Source organism: Apium graveolens, chromosome 11 (genome assembly GCF_009905375.1).
Source record: "Apium graveolens cultivar Ventura chromosome 11, ASM990537v1, whole genome shotgun sequence".
Taxonomy (NCBI): Eukaryota; Viridiplantae; Streptophyta; class Magnoliopsida; order Apiales; family Apiaceae; genus Apium; species Apium graveolens.
The window spans coordinates 142,463,515-142,484,948 of record NC_133657.1 but is presented as its reverse complement, the minus strand read 5'-3'; the positions used below and the strand labels follow the sequence as shown (position 1 = coordinate 142,484,948).

General features: G+C 39.7%; 2 non-coding genes across 2 annotated transcripts; both read right to left on the bottom strand.

Annotated features, from left to right (window-relative positions):
- Positions 1 to 3,725: 3,725 nt before the first annotated feature.
- Positions 3,726 to 3,832, bottom strand: LOC141699607 (small nucleolar RNA R71). Its single transcript, XR_012566049.1, has one exon. It is a non-coding gene; the product is annotated as a small nucleolar RNA R71 (small nucleolar RNA).
- An 11,986-nt stretch (positions 3,833 to 15,818) lies between these two features.
- Positions 15,819 to 15,925, bottom strand: LOC141699606 (small nucleolar RNA R71). Its single transcript, XR_012566048.1, has one exon. It is a non-coding gene; the product is annotated as a small nucleolar RNA R71 (small nucleolar RNA).
- Between the last annotated feature and the right edge of the window lie 5,509 nt (positions 15,926 to 21,434).

Here is a 21,434-nt window from a genome sequence, read left to right as displayed (position 1 = left end):
TCAGATTCTGGGGACAGAATCTTCTTAAGGGGGAAAAGATATAATCACTCGTATATTTTCTATTATTTTTATTATTTTAAAATTGTAATAATTGAGTAAGTAATTAAATAAAATATGTGTATTGGTTTTGGCAGCAGTGTGTTGAGGTTTATTATGTGTCAGTGATTTATTGGATATAGGTTGGAAATTTTTTGATTTATTATTGAGTTATACGATTTTGTTTCTCTTGTAAAAGTGATTCTATTATAGTTTTAAATCCATAAATATTTGAATTGCCCCTAAAATTAGTTTTATAATTTTATAATTTCAATAATTACTTTTAGGATTTTATAAAATTGAGAAATCAATATTTCATTAATTATTTATCTTTAAATAATTTTCTGATTGTGTTTATTTGTAAAATCCATATTTAATTCCAGAATTCTTCAAAAAATTACTAAACTCGTATTTTATGAAGTTTATAATATTCTGAGAATTTTAAAATTATTTTAAAAATTTTTGGGTTAAATTTTGCCCGCGCGTCATTTCATTTAATTGTTAAAAGTGGGTATAAATTGTGTTTTAAAAATTGTTCTAAAATTTCGAAATTTATGTTCTATTTAGTTCGGGATATTTATATAATTTTAAAGCTATTTCGGTAAGATTTCGAGTTTGTTTTCTCACGAACTCATTTCGTAAATAGTAATTTCGGGATGTAACTGGCCCTATACAACGCGGATGGTGGTATTAAGAAATTGACACGTATCCTAAATAGAGGATACGTGTCTGCAGCCTGTTTATTTGGGGAAAAACCTCATCTCCTTTGTCTCTCTCGGCTGTAACTCTCAATTCTTTACTCTCTCTCTCTTTCGACTTAATCTCTCAAATCTCTCTCTCCACTCCCTCTGTATCTCTCCCTTACCTGTTTCTTTCTCCCATTCTTTTCTTTTTCCGGCGTTCTTCTCATTCTTCCCTCCTGTTGCTCCGGTCTCCCCGCCGCCGTGTTTTTCTGGTGAGCTTGGTGGTTCCTGTTGTTTATATGTATGTATATATCTATATATAGATATTTATATGCATGTGTGTATGTTGTGCCTATGTGTGTGTGTGTTGTGATTGTGTGTGTATGTGTTGTGGCTGTGTGTATGTATGGTTGTTCGATCGGTGTTGTGGGTTGGGGCGGCGCGTTGCCGCGTGCTTGCTCCCCTATCTTCTGTGATGTTTGCTGTTAGGCTGGTTCCTCGGGCTTAACAGTTGGGCCTTGTTGTTCAGCCTTCTCTGTTGGGCCGAGTTGAGCAAATGGACTTGGTTGTTAAATTTTAATTTTATTTTCTTTTTTTCTGCAGGGAATAATTTGATTAGAGATTCGTGAAATAAATTTTATACGGGGAAATTTTAATAATTATAGTGAGATTTGTATGGAACCCGAAGTTTATCGGGTACTGACGAATTTTTATTACTCCCTCCGTCCCAATTTATCTGTCCTGTTTGACTTTTTGTGGTCAAATTTACCAAATTTTGACTGAAAATTTTATATAGTATATAATCGAAAAAAATTATAAAAATTATATCATTAGAAAGTACATGTAATCTACGTATTCTTTGGTTTTTCAAAATAATGAAAGATTGATGTTTAATTTACGGTCAAAATTGAATCAATTTGACCACAAAAAGTCAAACAGGACATATAAATTGGGACGGGGGGAGTAATAAATAAAATGATTTGTATAAAAAAATTTCGAAAATAAATCGTATATTGGAGTTGTACGTAAATAATTATGTGATTGTGGAATTGGTGTGTGATGAAACTTGTGGATAGTTGTAAATTATTGACATCGATTGTGATCGACGGGTAGGCTTATAAACAAAAGTGTTGCTGCCAAAATTTTCTAAAAATTTATCTTAAATACGAGAAACGTACAATATAATACAAAGTATATTACCCCTATTTCTATACGGACTATGTGATAACGTGATTACATGTATAATTACTATACGAGTCGGGTTATCAAATTGGGTTATTAGGGTTTGAGGATATCAAGAATGTCGGTATAACTGATTAGTGTATTCTGTTATTGTATATCCCAGTCGAGTATCGCCAGGACCGAAGTCAGCGTAAAAGCTACTTAGGGTTTCCGAAAGCGTTGCAAGGCAAGTACCCTAACCATTCTTTTATGGTTCAGTAAGTATGAATAGCTAATGTTTTAATCTCGTAAAGGAACAAAAACATTTTAAATTATGTATTCCCTGTAGTTATAAATCATTGTTTAAACCTATTTTGGGGAAAAGTAACTTCAAAATGTACCTATCTTGAATGAAATGATTTGTGAACTACTTTTCCCATATGTGCTGTTAAAATGAATGGTTTTGAAATGAGATAGGTACAAGTGTTTTGAAAACTGGATAAAACGATCAGATATGGGATACATAGGGGCCAAAGTAGGCCTATTGAGGTCGCGTAAGAGGCTAAATCGGTTGCGCACAATTTATAACCGATTAGTCCAGCAGGTCAGAGACCTAGCTAGTCTCTGAGTTTCGGAACAGGTAAATGGGATGGCAGTTGGAGACGTCTGGTGTTGATAGCCTGATCAGCTGTCTTCAAATATCTGTTACGTTTCTGATTTGGCTTTGTGATTCTCGTAAGGAAATGACTAAATGATTCAGTGGTTTTCTAAATGTGAATAACATGCTAAAATTGGACTATGTTACTTACATAGCACATTACTACATTTGTTTTATAAAAAGCATGCTAGTCAGTGATATCCAGTTATCTTAGCTTTTCATTATATAATGTTGTTGAATGATTTACGGATTTCAGATTTCATGTTGGTTACAGTTCTGTTCCTATCACTGTTTACATTACTGTTTTATCTTATTATTCATATGTTGGTACTGCTGAGCGATTATGCTCACCCTTGCAACCTGTTATATATATATCGCAGATGCCTATAAGACCAATCAGATCATGGCAGAACCATGTCTCCGCCCCTTCTGGGCCCGGCTCCTCAGAGGTAGTTAGTATCAGACCACGTGCGGTCTGATGAGTTGCTGAATAAGTTAGTGTGTGTTAGACTTTTGAATAAATGGTTTGTAATAATGTGTAGCTTGGATCATACTTGAATCTTGATCGGATCTTGGTCGGGGTCAAGTCAGTATATACTAATAATAAATTTTTTGTTTCTATTTCCGCTAATTGTATTTGGTGACGTCAACTCCTGACCCCGGGGTTGAGGTCGTCATAATGTATGCATACACGTTCTCGGTCTCATAAAAGAACTCTGGATCAAGTTGAGGAAGAAGTTGTAGTAGCTTGAAGAAGTTCTTATCGAGGAGAAAGTTGAAGAAGAAGCACTTATTGCAATGGGAGAACCAGAAGCGAATACGAAGGCTTTGATGGATTACTCTCAACCGAAGTTTATGATATTCAGGCTAGCATTGTCTGACCATTCATCTCGGCTAACACCTTTGAGATCAAGTCGACCATGATTCAGATGATACAAAATTCAGTTCAATTTGGGGGTTCCCCGATAGAAGACCCCAACATGCACATCAGAGATTTCATCAAGATCTGCGACACCTTCAAGTTCAATGCAGTTTCTGAAGATGCTATTAAGTTGAGGCTTTTCCCATTCTCTCTGCGGGATAAAGCTAAGTGCTGGTTACATTCTCTTACATCAGGGTCTATCACCAAATAGGAGGATCTTGCTCAAAATTTCCTAACTAAATTCTTTCATATGGCAAAGACTGCTGCAATCGGAAATGCACTTACCCAATTTTCTCTGCAATCTGGAGAATCTTTATGTGAGGCTTGGGATCGCTACAAGGAGATTCTTAGAAAGTGTCCTCACCATGGGATGCTTGACTAGATGATTATTAACTGCTTTTATAATAGATTGGGTGTTACTTCTAGACCCATGCTTAGTGCAACATCAGGAGGAGCCTTGTGGGCTAAAAGATACGATGAAGCTTATGAATTGATTGAATTGATGGCTGCTAATGAGTACCAGAATCCTACTCAAAGACTACCTTAGGGCAAGGTAGCAGGAATTCTAGAAGTGGATGTAGTTACTGATATAGATGCTCATCTTAAGGCTTTGACGATGAAGGTGGATTCTTTGGCTAATTATGGAGTTAATTAGATCACTAGTGTCTGTGAGCTTTGTAATGGTGCGCACGAGACTGATCAGTATGTTATTTCTATTGAATCAGCTTAGTTTGTGAGCAACTTTCAGACATTACAGCAGCCTGTTCTAGCCACCTATCATCCCAACAACCGCAATCATCCTAACTTCAGCTGGAGCAATACTCAGAATGCGGTTCAGTGGCCTTATCAGCAGTATGCAGTGAAGCAATACAACGCTCCTGGTTTTCAGTAACCGAAATATGCACCAAGACAATAACTCTAGCTACAACAATCTAATGAAAAATCTGAATTCGAGGAGTTGAGGCTCATGTGCAAGAGCCAAGCGGTGTCTATCAAGACCTTGGAGAATCAAATTGAGCAAATTGCCAATTCCTTGCTAAATCGTCAACCGGTTACACTCCCTAGTGACACCGAAGTACCAGGAAAGAGGGAAGCTAAATAGCAGGTTAAGGAAATTACATTGAGGTCTGGGAAGGTTGCAGATTCCAAAAAATCTCAAGTTTCGGAAGATAAAGTTGTGGCTGAAGAATAAGTGCAGAAGGAAACAGACGTGGAAGCAAGGAAGACTACTGTTGAACACACTCCTCTTGAGGGTAATACATGGGAGAAATAGATCTATCCTCCACCGCCTTTTCCTAAGAGGCTGCAGAAGAAAAAGCCGGATAAGAAGTTTGAGAAGTTTCTGGAGGTGTTCAAGAAACTTCATATCAACATACCTTTCGTTGAAGCTCTTGAACAGATGCCTAGTTATGCGACGTTTATGAAAGGTATTCTCTCTCGAAAAGTGAAGCTTGATGTCTTAGAGACAGTTGTTCTTACAGAGGAATGCAGTGTTGTGCTGCAACATAAGTTGCCTCCGAAGCTTAAAGATCCTGGAAGCTTCACTATTCCTTTTACCAATGGAAAAGTGTCATTTGACAAATGCTTATGTGACTTGGGAGCTAGCATCAATCTGATGCCCTTGTCAATCTTCAAGAAATTAGACTTACCTGAGTCAAAGCCTACTTATATGACCTTGCAATTGACTGATCGATCTATTACATATCCACGAGGCATTGTGGAGGATGTCTTGGTCAAGGTTGATAAACTCATCTTTCCTGCTGATTTTATAATTCTTGATTTCGAGGAGGATAAGAAGATTCCCATAATCTTGGGAAGACCATTCTTGGCTACTGGTCGAACCTTAATTGATGTACAAGGGGGTGAGCTTACTATACGAGTGCTGGATCAGGAAGTGACATTCAACATTTTTAATGCCATGAATTTCCCGACTGAGAACGAGGAGTGCTTAAAAGTGGAGTTGGTCGATTCCATGGCTACTTCAGAACTTGATCAATTACTAAGATCTGATTCCTTAGAGAAGGCCTTGTTGGGGAATTCAAATAGTGAAGATGATGAAGGTGATGAGCAGTTGCAGTATCTGAATGCTTCTCCCTGGAAGCGAAGGCTGGATATGCCTTTTGAATCTCTTGGAATGGAGGAGCTAAACAAATCTCCAAAGCGCCTCAAGCCATCTATTGAGACAGCTCCTTCACTTGAGCTTAAACAATTACCTGAACACTTAAGGTATGTTTTTTAGGTGATGCATCTACTTTGCCTGTGATTATTGCATCTGTCCTTTCCAAGTAGTGATGAAGAAAAGCTCTTAAGAATTCTGAGAAAGTTCAAATCGGCAATTAGTTAGACTATAGCAGATATTAAGGGAATTAGCCCTTCTTATTGCATGCATAAAATTCTGCTAGAGGAAGGTAGCAAGCCTACTATTGAGCAATAAAGAAGGCTTAAGCCAGTCATGAAAGAAGTTGTAAAGAAAGAAATCATCAAATGGCTAGATGCAGGGATCATCTATCCCATTTCTAACAGTTCTTGGGTGAGTCCAGTTCAGTGGGTGCCGATGAAAGGGGGAATCACAGTTGTTGCTAATGAGAAGAATGAGCTCATTCCTACTCGAACAGTCACCGGGTGGAGAGTTTGCATGGATTATAGAAAGCTGAACAAGGCCATGAGAAAGGATCACTTCCCTCTTCCTTTTATTGATTAGATGCTTGACAGATTGGCTGGGCATGAGTACTATTGTCTTCTGGATGGCTATTCGGGTTATAATCAAATTTGTAGTGCTCCAGAAGATTAAGAAAAAACTACCTTCACTTGTCCGTTTGGTACTTTTGCCTTTAGAAGAGTTTCTTTATGGACGATTTCTCTATGTTTGGTGATTCTTTTGACGAATGGTTGCAAAATCTTGGCGCCGTTCTTAAATGGTGTGTTGAGACCAATATGGTTCTCAACTGGGAAAAATGTCATTTTATGGTACGATAGAGCATTATTCTTGGGCACAAGGTCTCTAGTAAAGGTCTTGAGGTGGACAAAGCCAAGGTGGGGGTTATCGAAAACCTTCCTCCGCCAATTTCTGTTAAGGGAGTCCGTAGCTTTCTTGGACATGCGGGTTTCTATAGGCGTTTCATTAAGGACTTCTCAAACATTTCTAAACCTTTGTGCAATCTTCTAGAGAAAGAAGTTTCGTTCAAGTTTGATGACGAGTGCCTAGCTGCTTTTGAGTTCTTGAAGAAGAGTTTAATCACGGCACCTGTAATAACTATACCTAATTGGGATGAACCTTTTGAGATGATGTGCGATGCAAGTGACTATACAGTTGGAGCAATTCTTGGGCATAGAAAGAACATATTTCATGTGGTCTACTATGCTAGTAAGACCCTAAATGGTGCTCAACTGAATTATACTACTACTGAGAAAGAACTCTTAGCCATTGTCTACGGTTTTGAGAAGTTTCTATCTTATTTGCTTGGGACGAAGGTCACAGTTTTTATCGATCATGCTGCAATTCGCTATCTCATCTCGAAGAAGGACTCGAAGCCTAGTTTGATTTTATGGGTTCTTTTACTTCAGGAATTTGAGTTAGAGATCAAGGATAGAAAGGGTCAAGAGAATCAAGTCATTGATCATCTCTCTCGTTTAGAAGATCCAAGTGTAACTTCACAAGATAAGACATTGAAAAATGAGTCTTTTCCCGATGAGCAGTTGTTTGGGGTGCAAGAAGAAGAACCATGGTTTGTAGACATTATGAACTACCTTGTGAGTAATATTATGCCTCCAGACTTGTCTTCAGCTCAAAGGAAGAAGTTTCTTCAGGAGGTGAAGTGGTACATGTGGGATGAGCCATATCTGCTTAGGCAAGGAGCTGACCAAATCATCAGGAGATGTATTCCGTACAGCGAAAAGGGGGGATTTTGCGAGATTTCCATTCGACTGTGTATGGAGGTCACTATTATGGAGAAAAGACAACATCTTGTATCCTTCAAGCGGGATTCTTCAGGCCTACTTTGTTTAATGATGCGTATCAATTTGTTTTGAAGTGTGATCGATGCCAACGTGTGGGTAATATGTCTAAGGGGATGAAATACCTCTCAATGTGCTTCTCGAGGTTGAAGTCTTCGATGTTTGGGGAATTGACTTCATGGGGCCATTTTTCTCATCTTACAATAATCAGTATATCTTGTTGGCGGTTGATTATGTCTCGAAATGGATTGAATTCAAGGCTTTGCCGACAAATGATGCGATGGTAATGCTAAATTTCCTTCATAAGCAGATATTCATAAGGTTTGGGACTCCAGGAGTCATAATCAGTGACGAGGGATCGCATTTCTGCAATCGCAAGTTCACTGCCATGATGCAAAGGTATAATGTGAATCATCGCATTGTTATAGCCTACAATCCTCAGACTAATGGTCAAGCTGAGGTGTCTAATAGAGAGATCAAGAGAATTCTAGAGAAAGTTATGTGTCCATCAAGGAAGGATTGGTCTTTGAAGCTGGATGAAGCTGTTTGGATGTATAGAACAATTTACAAGACTCTGCTTGGCATGTCACCATTTCAGTTGGTTTATGGTAAAGGATGTCATTTGCCTGTGGAGCTCCAACATAAAGCGTATTGGGCTTTTAAGAAGTTAAACCTTGATTTGGATGCAACTGGTAAGAAAAGAATGATTCAATTAAATGAACTCGATGAGTTTCGACTTCAAGCGTATGAGAATAACAAAATGTACAAGGAGAAAGTCAAAAGGTGGCATGATAGGGGGCTAGTGCTCAAATCATTTGTGCTGGGGCAACAAGTTCTTTTATTCAACTCTCGTCTCCGTCTTTTTCCTAGAAAGTTGAAGTCGAGGTGGTCAGGGCCGTTTATTATCAAAACTGTGTTTCCACGTGGAGCGGTGGGGATTTTTGAGAATGATTTAGGCCAAGCATTCAAGGTGAATGGATAGAGGTTGAAGCATTACTATAGGGATATAGCAAACCGTGAGGTGGTTAGTGCCGTTTTATTGTGTACTTGATCTCGAGTTTCTACGTCAAGCTAAGGATGTAAACCGAACACTTCTTGGGAGGCAACCCAAGTTTGTTGTACAATAGTAGATAGAGGAAGAAGAAAATAAGGAGAAAAAAATTAAAAATTCAGAAAAGAAAAAAAAATTGGAGTTGAACTACAGAAGCACGGCGCGCCCACGCTGAAGAGCGGGGTGGTCGCGCTGATTTATCAGAAAGTGCGCGCGCCCGTGCTGGTATGTGGGGCGGCGCTGGTTTTCCAGAAGCACGGCGCGCCCGCGCTGCCAGGTGAGGCGGCCGCTCTGAGTCCCTGTAGTCGAAAAAAAGTCAGCAGAATAAACAAAAAATCGGTGACTTCATTACAATATCAATTCAAACCCGAATTTCACTCTCTAACATCCCATATTTCCCTCTCCAAATCAATTTCCATCAGCCCATTATTCCCATTATTCCCATAATCAATTCCCACTTCTTTTCCATAACTAATTCTCTCCAAATTCCTATATATACACACACTTATACACAAATTTCTTCATAACTTCTCAAATTCTCAAACACAAATCTCTCTCATAAACACATCTCTGATTCTCTCTTATTCAATCTCAATGGCACCCAAAAGACAATGAACCCAAGTTAGCAGCAGCACCACTGATGCTTCGAGTGTGGGTGATGTGAGGCCCATGTTCTTAACTCCAAAGGCTGAGGCGGAGTATACGAGGCTGCTTTTGAAGCCTATAGCTAAGGAGCGAGGTTTTCTGCCATCGGGGAGGGATGGTAAGTTGTTGGAGATGATTGTGGAGATGGGGTGGATAGCTTTTTGTGAGGCATCCGCTGCGGTACCTATGAGTGTGGTTCGTGAGTTCTACACAAATGCAAAGACGGAGAAGAACGGTTTCACTGTGGTGAGGGAAATGACGATGGACTATAGTGCCGAGGTGATTTATAGGATGATTGAGAACCCCGAGAGAAGGCCAGAACAGAAGAATTGGAATGAGAAGATGTGGGATGATTTTAACTTTGATTTGATCGTTACTACCCTGTATGTGCCTGAGACTCACTGGAAGTTCAAGAAGGGAACAAACGAGTATGGCACTTTCCCTGCCTCGTGCATGAACAGGTTTGCACGTGCATGGAATTCTTTTATTTGTGCTAACATCATGCCATCTTCTCACATGCATGATGATACCGTAAAGTGTGCCCGATTATTGTGGGGGATTCTTCAGGGATACTATGTGGATCTCGGGCTGGTAATTCATCAGGGTTTTCTGAGGTTCTTTAGAGGGAGTACTACGGGTTCAATACCCTATACATCCATTGTGATGAAGTTGTGTGTGGCGGTTAACGTTCATTGGCTCACACACGAGCAGCTGCGGCTTCTGAGTGCTCCGATTGATAGTTCGACGTTGTTGAGTATGCAGGAGTGGAACGGTCGGAAGCCAGATCCTAAGGGGCTTGGTTATTCTTATGACCATCTGTCAGGTGGAAGGCCAGCTGATCAGACGTATGCTGGTAGTTCTTCGCAGGTCCGTAGAGCAGCTTGGAGAGCTCAGTTAGGTGAGGAGGCCGATCCTTCGGGTTCGTAGCAGCGGCAGGAGGAAGCATGGGGCAGTGCTGGTATGAGTTCAACACAGTATAGGCGCCTGATGAGGAGGATGGATGCGATGCATGACATCCATTGTTGGTTTGCACATGACCTTACCCAGATATTGGGGACTGTATTCAGAGCCACCGGAGTTGATATCCAGTGGCCAGTATTCGGTGAGGACGCTGTGTACCCGCCTCCAGACACTTCTGACACACCACCCATTGAGGGTGATGACCTTGATTCTGAGTAGGTATGCCTGATTCTTTGCTATTACCTTCACTGAGTACAGTGAATATTTTAAGTTTGGGGATAGTAGTTAAGGATTATATGTTATGTGTGAGTCGCATATAATTTGCATATTCATGCTAGTTTAGTTCATATAGTTGCATATTTGCCATGTAGTAGTTTTTTTTATTTTGTATGATAGTTTGTTGCATATAGTTCATGCATTTGCATTATAACATGATCCCTTAAATTTGCTTTTCCGATTAATTTGTGATATTGATGCTAGTGTAGTGATGTCGTATTTAGTGATGTTAAGTCCTATCGAGTTGATTTACATGCTAGAGGCAATTATAATTTCACTAAGTCTTATAGGTTGCTTAAGGGCCAGATCATGATCATGGTTTGTTTGTTTGTCGAGGTTTAATCACATGTTTATATTTAGAATTTAAGATATTCTCTTAATGATAAAATAACATGGATATTTAAAAATTGGAGAAAAACATTGGAATTTTATTGCTAGTTGTTATGGCTAGATGTCAAATGGCTAGTAGCCGGCTCATTTTATATGAGTAGTCTAGGGTTGAACGAGATGGAGCGAAACGCACTCGTTCAGAAATCATATGAAAAATAGAAAAAAAAGAAAAAAAATATGTATTATGCATAATTGATCATGAGCGGGCTCTTCAGTACTCAAGTTATTAAGTTCTTAGGGGACTTTGTGCCTAGTAATCTAAGGCTTGTATAGTCTGAGATCCACTGGCCTAACGCTCGCTACATGGGTATTATTGTATAAGTCTTTTGTGGACGTCACTCATTGCACGGTCAAATAAGCATATTTGTGTTGTTTATCTGTTATGAATAAAAGCATGAATCCATGTATAACTTCGATATAAGAATTGAATTATTGTCAGTCATTTTGAGTTTAGCTTTTTATTCTATTTATAACCTTGTGATTGCCTTGATGAGTAATGAGTCATGATTATTGATCTAGTTATGATAGTATATCTATAAGCATTTGCACACACGAACGTTTCTAGATTGTTAGTTGATTTGTAGGGTTTGATTGATCTTTGTGCGAATAACTGCATTTGTTGAGATGTTGCTCATCGGTTGGTTTAGTTAATCTGAGGTGCTCGTTGCATTCTTATAGCTTGCATTCATGCATTTTTATTCTTGTTCTTTGAGTCTGTTATGCTTGAGGACAAACATCGGTTCAAGTTTGGGGGTGTGGTAAGTGGCATTTATGCCCACTTCGAATGCTCTATAAAGGCTTGAATTGGTGTTTTATACTCAAGTTATTTGTGTATTTGATGTGTTTTTGTAGTGTTTTTGCATTTCAGGCATAAATAAAGGACTCGGGAGATTTAGTATTGTTTTGATGCTAAATTGGTGTTAGGATGGTGTTCAGGGAGTTTGCTCGTAGATCGCCAGCTCAAACCATGCAAGAAAATAAAAATCAGTATTTTTTCCAGAAGGTCAGCGCGCACGTGCTGTAGTAGCGCGCGTCCGCGCCAGGTTTATAGAAAGACAGCGCGCCTGCACTGGTGAAGCGCGCGGCCGCTCCAGGTCGGGATGGCAGAATTCTGTTTCTACTTGGATTCTGAGGGTTTGAAGCCCTAATTGATTCTACAATATATATAATAAAAACTTATGATAGTTTTTCAAAACAAGACATACCAGAGCTTAAGGAGAAGGCATAAGAAGACCGTATAGCATAATTCAACCAAGGCAAAGATGATCTAGTTTATTATTGTGATTCTTTGTTTTAAGTTATAATATTGGATGCTAGTTTTCTTATTTATGAACCTATACTCTTGTGTAACGTACTTGGTTTTATTATTTATTCAGTATAAAGACTACATTTATTATACCATAAGAATACCGTTTTAGCACGATTTAACAAAGACGAAGAAGATCTTCCTTTTACTTGTGAATCTTTGTTTTAAGTTGTAACTTGGATGCTAGTTTTCTTACTTGTGAACCTTTACTCTTGTTTCGTACTTGGTTTTGTTATTTAAGTATAAAGACTACGTTTGTTATACCATGCTTTCATCGGAATCCATGTTGAAGATGAGTCCGATTATGGGCTAATCATTATCGTGGGGTTCTAGCGGATTTAATTATGGATTTCTTTAGTTAAATTATTTATATGCCTTAGTGTCTGGTGACTGTATGATAACCTAGTATTGGTTGTGCTTATTCGTCTTATGAGCGTCACGAACTTATAAGATAGCGTGTTAATCTCTAATGAATCAAAAGTGAATTTAGGGGTTTAGAACTTGCCATGCTAGCATAAGTTCATGTATTGTTATGCATGATTCGTAGGTAATTTTAACCATCCTACTTGCCCTATGTAATCACGATAGATAACTTGTGCATTAAACCTTTATGTTGTCAAATTCTATAGACATATAGGGTCTTAATATAATTGGTGTCTATTCAGCTTCTATCTAATTTGTGGATGTCTGGTAGTAGGGTATTCGTACAATAAAAGTTGGCGTTTACTAGTTTCGTATAATCTGATTAGTGTCATCACCATTGCATACTAAGGTTAAGAATTAAAAAGCTATTGAATGATGTAGTAATGAAGTTAAAATTCCATGTTTGTGTCATATAGTAAAAAAATTCTTTTTAATCTCTTAGTTAATGCTCTTTAGTATAATCTCTTAGTTAATCATAGTTATAAACAATCTCAATTTTTTAATCGTCTTAGCATTGAATAATAACCATACCATTATTGCATAAGTACATTGATTGAAATTAACCTAAACCAGTCTTTGTGGGAATGAACTAGAAATAATTTTAAATTACTTACGATCGCGTATATTTGCGTGAATATTAGCGTGTGTTTTCATCCTAACATAAACCGACTATAGATGTCATGCATCACATCCATCCTCCTCATCAAAAGCCTATACTGCACTGAACTCAAACCAGCACTGCCATGTGCTTCCTCTTGCTGCTGCTGTTACGACCGTGAAGAACCAGGCTCACCCATCTGTGCTCTCCCAGCTCTACGAGCCTGGGTTGAACCACCAGCATATGTCTGATCCGCTGGCCGTCCACCCGGCAAATGCACATAAGAATAACCGAGCCCCTTCTCATCCGACTTTCCACCATACCACTCTTGCATCACAGCTATAGTTGAACTATCAATCGTGGCACTAGGCATCTGCAGCTGCTCGTGTGCTGTCTAATGAACTCCAACTGCCGTGCACAGCTTCGTCACAATAGATGCATAGGGAATAGCTCCAGTAGTGCTCCCTCGCAGAAACCTCAAAATCCCCTGATAAATAATGGACCCCAAGTCCACATAATCACCCTGTAGAATACCCCACAACAGCTTCGCCCGGTCCACCGTAACATCATGCACATGTATGAAGGCATAATCTTAGCACAAATAAAGGAGTTCCATGCACGAGCATACTTGTTAATGCACGACGTGGGGAAAGTAGCATACTCATCCATTCCCCTCTTGAACTTCCAGTGAGTATCAGGAACACACAATGTAGCAATAATCAAATCCTATTTAAAATCCTCGCCGGTCTTCGTATTCCAATCCTACTGCTCAGGCTGTCTCTCGGGCTGATTTATCACCCAACGAATGGCCTCTGCACTGTAACTCACAATCAACCCCCTCACCATAGTAAAACCATTTTTGTCCGCCTTCGCATTCACGTAAAACTTGCAAACTACACTCTTAGGCACCGCAGCTGGTACCTCACAAAAAACAATCCAACCCATCTCCAGAATAATCTCCACCAACTTATCATCCCTCCCCGATGGTAGAAAACCTCGCTCCTTGGCTATGGGCTTCGAAAGCAGCCTCATATACTCCGCCTCAGCCTCTAGAGTTGAAAACCTAGGCCTCACACCCCCAACACTTGAAGAATCGGTGGTGCTACTGCTAACATGGGTTAGTTGTCTTTTGGGTGCCATTGAAAGTGAATAAGTTTGAGTGAATAGTAATGTATAAGAGAGATTTGTGTGTTTGAGAACTGAAAAATGATTGGTAGATTATGTATAAGTTTGTGTATATATAGGAGATTAGGAATTAATTATGGAAACAAAGTGGGATTAATGGGAGTAATGGAGTAATGGGGTAATGGAATTGATTTGGAATAAAAATTATGGGAAGTACTTTTCCCATATGTGCTGTAAAAATGAATGGTTTTGAAATGAGATAGGTACAAGTGTTTTGAAAACTGGATAAAACGATCAGATATGGGATACATAGGGGCCAAAGTAGGCCTATTGACGTCGCGTAAGAGGCTAAATTGGTTGCGCGCAATTTATAACCGATTAGTCCAGCAGGTCAGAGACCTAGCTAGTCTCTGAGTTTCAGAACAGGTAAATGGGATGGCAGTTGGAGACGTCTGGTGTTGATAGCCTGATCAGCTGTCTTCAAATATCCGTTACGTTTCTGATTTGGCTTTGTGATTCTCGTAAGGAAATGACTAAATGATTCAGTGGTTTTATAAATGTGAATAACATGCTAAAATTGGACTATGTTACTTACATAGCACATTACTACATTTGTTTTATAAAAAGCATGCTAGTTAGTGATATCCAGTTATCTTAGCTTTTCATTATATAATGTTGTCGAATGATTTACGGATTTCAGATTTCATGTTGGTTACAGTTCTGTTCCTATCACTGTTTACATTACTGTTTTATCTTATTATTCATATGTTGGTACTGCTGAGCGATTATGCTCACCCTTGCAACCTGTTATATATATATCGCAGATGCCTATAAGACCAATCAGACCTTGGCAGAACCATGTCTCCGCCCCTTCTGGACCCGGATCCTCAGAGGTAGTTAGTATCAGACCACGTGCGGTCTGATGAGTTGCTGAATAAGTTAGTGTGTGTCAGACTTTTGAATAAATGGTTTGTAATAATGTGTAGCTTGGATCATACTTGAATCTTGATTGGATCTTGGTCGGGGTCAAGTCAGTATATACTAATAATAAATATTTTGTATATTTCCGCTAATTGTATTTGGTGACGTCAACTCCTGACCCCGGGGTTGAGGTCGTCACAATGTATGCATACGCGTTCTCGATCTCATAAAAGAACTCTAGATCAAGTTGAGGAAGAAGTTGTAGTAGCTTGAAGAAGTTCTTATCGAGGAGAAAGTTGAAGAAGAAGCTCTTATTGCAATGGGAGAACCAGAAGCGAATACGAAGGCTTTGATGGATTACTCTCAACCGAAGTTTAATGATATTCAAGCTAGCATTGTCTGACCATTCATCTCGGCTAACACCTTTGAGATCAAGTCGGCCATGATTCAGATGATACAAAATTCAGTTCAATTTGGGGGTTCTCCGATAGAAGACCCCAACATGCACATCAGAGATTTCATCAAGATCTGCGACACCTTCAAGTTCAATGCAGTTTCTGAAGATGCTATTAAGTTGAGGCTTTTCCCATTCTCTCTGCGGGATAAAGCTAAGTGCTGGTTACATTCTCTTACATCAGGGTCTATCACCAAATAGGAGGATCTTGCTCAAAATTTCCTAACTAAATTCTTTCATATGGCAAAGACTGCTGCAATCGGAAATGCACTTACCCAATTTTCTCTGCAATCTGGAGAATCTTTATGTGAGGCTTGGGATCGCTACAAGGAGATTCTTAGAAAGTGTCCTCACCATGGGATGCCTGACTAGATGATTATTAACTGCTTTTATAATAGATTGGGTGTTACTTCTAGACCCATGCTTAGTGCAACATCAGGAGGAGCCTTGTGGGCTAAAAGATACGATGAAGCTTATGAATTGATTGAATTGATGGCTTCTAATGAGTACCAGAATCCTACTCAAAGACTACCTTAGGGAAAAGTAGCAGGAATTCTAGAAGTGGATGTAGCTACTGCTATAGATGCTCAGCTTAAGGCTTTGACGATGAAGGTGGATTCTTTGGCTAATTATGGAGTTAATTAGATCACTAGTGTCTGTGAGCTTTGTAATGGTATGCACGAGACTGATCAGTGTGCTATTTCTATTGAATCAGCTTAGTTCGTGAGCAACTTTCAGACATCGCAGCAGCCTGTTCCAGCAACCTATCATCCCAACAACCGCAATCATCCTAACTTCAGCTGGAGCAATACTCAAAATGCGGTTCAGTGGCCTTATCAGCAGTATGCAGTAAAGCAATACAACGCTCCTGGTTTTCAGTAACCGAAATATGCACCAAGACAATAACTCCAGCTACAATAATCTAATGAAAAATCTGAATTCGAGGAGTTGAGGCTCATGTGCAAGAGCCAAGCGGTGTCTATCAAGACCTTGGAAGATCAAATTGAGCAAATTGCTAATTCCTTGCTAAATCATCAACCGGGTACACTCCCTAGTGACACCGAAGTACCAGGAAAGAGGGAAGCTAAATAGCAGGTTAAGGAAATTACATTGAGGTCTGGGAAGGTTACAGATTCTAAAAAATCTCAAGTTTCGGAAGATAAAGTTGTGGCTGAAGAAGAAGTGCAGAAGGAAACAGACATGGAAGCAAGGAAGACTACTGTTGAACACACTCCTCTTGAGGGTAATACATGGGAGAAATAGATGTATCCTCCACCGCCTTTTCCTAAGAGGCTGCAGAAGAAAAAGCCGGATAAGAAGTTTGAGAAGTTTCTGGAGGTGTTCAAGAAACTTCATATCAACATACCTTTCGTTGAAGCTCTTGAACAGATGCCTAGTTATGCGACGTTTATGAAAGGTATTCTCTCTCGAAAAGTGAAGCTTGATGTCTTAGAGACAGTTGCTCTTACAGAGGAATGCAGTGTTGTGCTGCAACATAAGTTGCCTCCGAAGCTTAAAGATCCTGGAAGCTTCACTATTCCTTTTACCAATGGAAAAGTGTCATTTGACAAATGCTTATGTGACTTAGGAGCTAGCATCAATCTGATGCCCTTGTCAATCTTCAAGAAATTAGACTTACCTGAGTCAAAGCCTACTTATATGACCTTGCAATTGACTGATCGATCTATTACATATCCACGAGGCATTGTGGAGGTTGTCTTGGTCAAGGTTGATAAACTCATCTTTCCTGCTGATTTTATAATTCTTGATTTCGAGGAGGATAAGAAGATTCCCATAATCTTGGGAAGACCATTCTTGGCTACTGGTCGAACCTTGATTGATGTACAAGGGGGTGAGCTTACTATGCGAGTGCTGGATCAGGAAGTGACATTCAACATTTTTAATGCCATGAATTTCCCGACTGAGAACGAGGAGTGCTTAAAAGTGGAGTTGGTCGATTTCATGGCTACTTCAGAACTTGATCAATTACTAAGGTCTGATTCCTTAGAGAAGGCCTTGTTGGGGAATTCAAATAGTGAAGATGATGAAGGTGATGAGCAGTTGCAGTATCTGAATGCTTCTCCCTGGAAGCGAAGGCTGGATATGCCTTTTGAATCTCTTGGAATGGAGGAGCTAAACAAATCTCCAAAGCGCCTCAAGCCATCCATTGAGACAACTCCTTCACTTGAGCTTAAACAATTACCTGAACACTTATGGTATGTTTTTTAGGTGATGCATCTACTTTGCCTGTGATTATTGCATCTGTCCTTTCCAAGTAGTGATGAAGAAAAGCTCTTAAGAATTCTGAGAAAGTTCAAATCGGCCATTAGTTAGACTATAGCAGATATTAAGGGAATTAGCCCTTCTTATTGCATGCATAAAATTCTGCTAGAGGAAGGTAACAAGCCTACTATTGAGCAATAAAGAAGGCTTAAGCCAGTCATGAAAGAAGTTGTAAAGAAAGAAATCATCAAATGGCTAGATGCAGGGATCATCTATCCCATTTCTAACAGTTCTTGGGTGAGTCCAGTTCAGTGGGTACCGATGAAAGGGGGAATCACAGTTGTTGCTAATGAGAAGAATGAGCTCATTCCTACTCGAACAGTCACGGGGTGGAGAGTTTGCATGGATTATAGGAAGCTGAACAAGGCCATGAGAAAGGATCACTTCCCTCTTTCTTTTATTGATCAGATGCTTGACAGATTGGCTGGGCATGAGTACTATTGTCTTCTGGATGGCTATTCGGGTTATAATCAAATTTGTAGTGCTCCAGAAGATCAAGAAAAAACTACCTTCACTTGTCCGTTGGGTACTTTTGCCTTTAGAAGAGTTTCTTTTGGGTTGTGTGGTGCACCTGCTATATTTCAGAGATGCATGACGGCTATCTTCTCTAACATGATTGGTCAGAATGTGGAGGTGTTTATGGATGATTTCTCTATGTTTGGTGATTCTTTTGACGAATGGTTGCAAAATCTTGGCGCCGTTCTTAAATGGTGTATTGAGACCAATATGGTTCTCAACTGGGAAAAATGTCATTTTATGGTACGATAGAGCATTATTCTTGGGCACAAGGTCTCTAGTAAAGGTCTTAAGGTGGACAAAGCCAAGGTGGGGGTTATCGAAAACCTTCCTCCGCCAATTTCTGTTAAGGGAGTCCGTAGCTTTCTTGGACATGCGGGTTTCTATAGGCGTTTCATTAAGGACTTCTCAAACATTTCTAAACCTTTGTGCAATCTTCTAGCGAAAGAAGTTTCGTTCAAGTTTGATGACGAGTGCCTAGCTGCTTTTGAGTTCTTGAAGAAGAGTTTAATCACGGCACCTGTAATAACTATACCTAATTGGGATGAACCTTTTGAGATGATGTGCGATGCAAGTGACTATGCAGTTGGAGCAGTTCTTGGGCAGAGAAAGAACATATTTCATGTGGTCTACTATGCTAGTAAGACCCTAAATGGTGCTCAACTGAATTATACTACAACTGAGAAAGAACTCTTAGCCATTGTCTACGGTTTTGAGAAGTTTCTATCTTATTTGCTTGGGACGAAGGTCACAGTTTTTACCGATCATGCTGCAATTCGCTATCTCATCTCGAAGAAGGACTCGAAGCCTAGTTTGATTTTATGGGTTCTTTTCCTTCAGGAATTTGAGTTAGAGATCAAGGATAGAAAGGGTACCGAGAATCAGGTCATTGATCATCTCTCTCGTTTAGAAGATCCAAGTGTAACTTCACAAGATAAGACATTGAAAAATGAGTCTTTTCCCGATGAGCAGTTGTTTGGGGTGCAAGAAGAAGAACCATGGTTTGTAGACATTGTGAACTACCTTGTGAGTAATATTATACCTCCAGACTTGTCTTCTGCTCAAAGGAAGAAGTTTCTTCAGGAGGTGAAGTGGTACATGTGGGATGAGCCATATCTGCTTAGGCAAGGAGCTGACCAAATCATCAGGAGATGTATTCCGTACAGCGAAAAGGGGGGATCTTGCGAGATTTCCATTCGACTGTGTATGGAGGTCACTATTATGGAGAAAAGACAACATCTTGTATCCTTCAAGCGGGATTCTTCAGGCCTACTTTGTTTAATGATGCGTATCAATTTGTTTTGAAGTATGATCGATGCTAACGTGTGGGTAATATGTCTAATAGGGATGAAATACCTCTTAATGTGCTTCTCGAGGTTGAAGTCTTCGATGTTTGGGGAATTGACTTCATGGGGCCATTTTTCTCATCTTGCAATAATCAGTATATCGTTTTGGCGGTTGATTATGTCTCGAAATGGATTGAATTCAAGGCTTTGCCGACAAATGATGCGATGGTAATGCTAAATTTTCTTCATAAGCAGATATTCATAAGGTTTGGGACTCCAGGAGTCATAATCAGTGACGAGGGATCGCATTTCTGCAATCGCAAGTTCACTGCCATGATGTAAAGGTATAATGTGAATCATCGCATTGTTATAGCCTACAATCCTCAGACTAATGGTCAAGCTGAGGTGTCTAATAGAGAGATCAAGAGAATTCTAGAGAAAGTTGTGTGTCCATCAAGGAAGGATTGGTCTTTGAAGCTGGATGAAGCTGTTTGGATGTATAGAACAATTTACAAGACTCTGCTTGGCATGTCACCATTTTAGTTGGTTTATGGTAAAGGATGTCATTTGCCTGTGGAGCTCCAACATAAAGCGTATTGAGCTTTTAAGAAGTTAAACCTTGATTTGGATGCAACTGGTAAGAAAAGAATGATTTAATTAAATGAACTCGATGAGTTTCGACTTCAAGCGTATGAGAATAACAAAATATACAAGGAGAAAGTCAAAAGGTGGCATGATAGGGGGCTAGTGCTCAAATTATTTGTGCTGGGGCAACAAGTTCTTTTATTCAACTCCCGTCTCCGTCTTTTTCCTAGAAAGTTGAAGTCGAGGTGGTCAGGGCCGTTTATTATCAAAACTGTGTTTCCACATGGAGCGGTGGGGATTTTTGAGAATGATTTAGGCCAAGCATTCAAGGTGAATGGATAGAGGTTGAAGCATTACTATAAGGATATAGCAAACCGTGAGGTGGTTAGTGCCGTTTTATTGTGTACTTGATCTCGAGTTTCTACGTCAAGCTAAGGATGTAAACCGAACACTTCTTGGGAGGCAACCCAAGTTTGTTGTACAATAGTAGATAGAGGAAGAAGAAAATAAGGAGAAAAACATTAAAAATTCAGAAAAGAAAAAAAAATTGGAGTTCAACTACAGAAGCACGGCGCGCCCACGCTGAAGAGCGCGGTGGTTGCGCTGATTTGTCAGAAAGTGCGCGCGCCCGTGCTGGTATGTGGGGCGGCCGCTGGTTTTCCAGAAGCACGGCGCGCCCGCGCTGCCAGGTGAGGCGGCCGCTCTGAGTCCCTGTAGTCGAAAAAAAAGTCAGCTGAATAAACAAAAAATTGGTGACTTTATTATAATATCAATTCAAACCCGAATTTCACTCTCCAACATCCCATATTTCCCTCTCCAAATCAATTTCCATCAGCCCATTATTCCCATTATTCCCATAATCAATTCCCACTTCTTTTCCATAACTAATTCTCTCTAAATTCCTATATATACACACACTTATACACAAATTTCTTCATAACTTCTCAAATTCTCAAACACAAATCTCTCTTATAAACACATCTCTGATTCTCTCTTATTCAATCTCAATGGCACCCAAAAGACAATGAACCCAAGTTAGCAGCAGCACCACTGATACTTCGAGTGTGGGTGATGTGAGGCCCATATTTTTAACTCCAGAGGCTGAGGCGGAGTATACGAGGCTGCTTTTGAAGCCTATAGCTAAGGAGCGAGGTTTTCTGCCATCGGGGAGGGATGGTAAGTTGTTGGAGATGATTGTGGA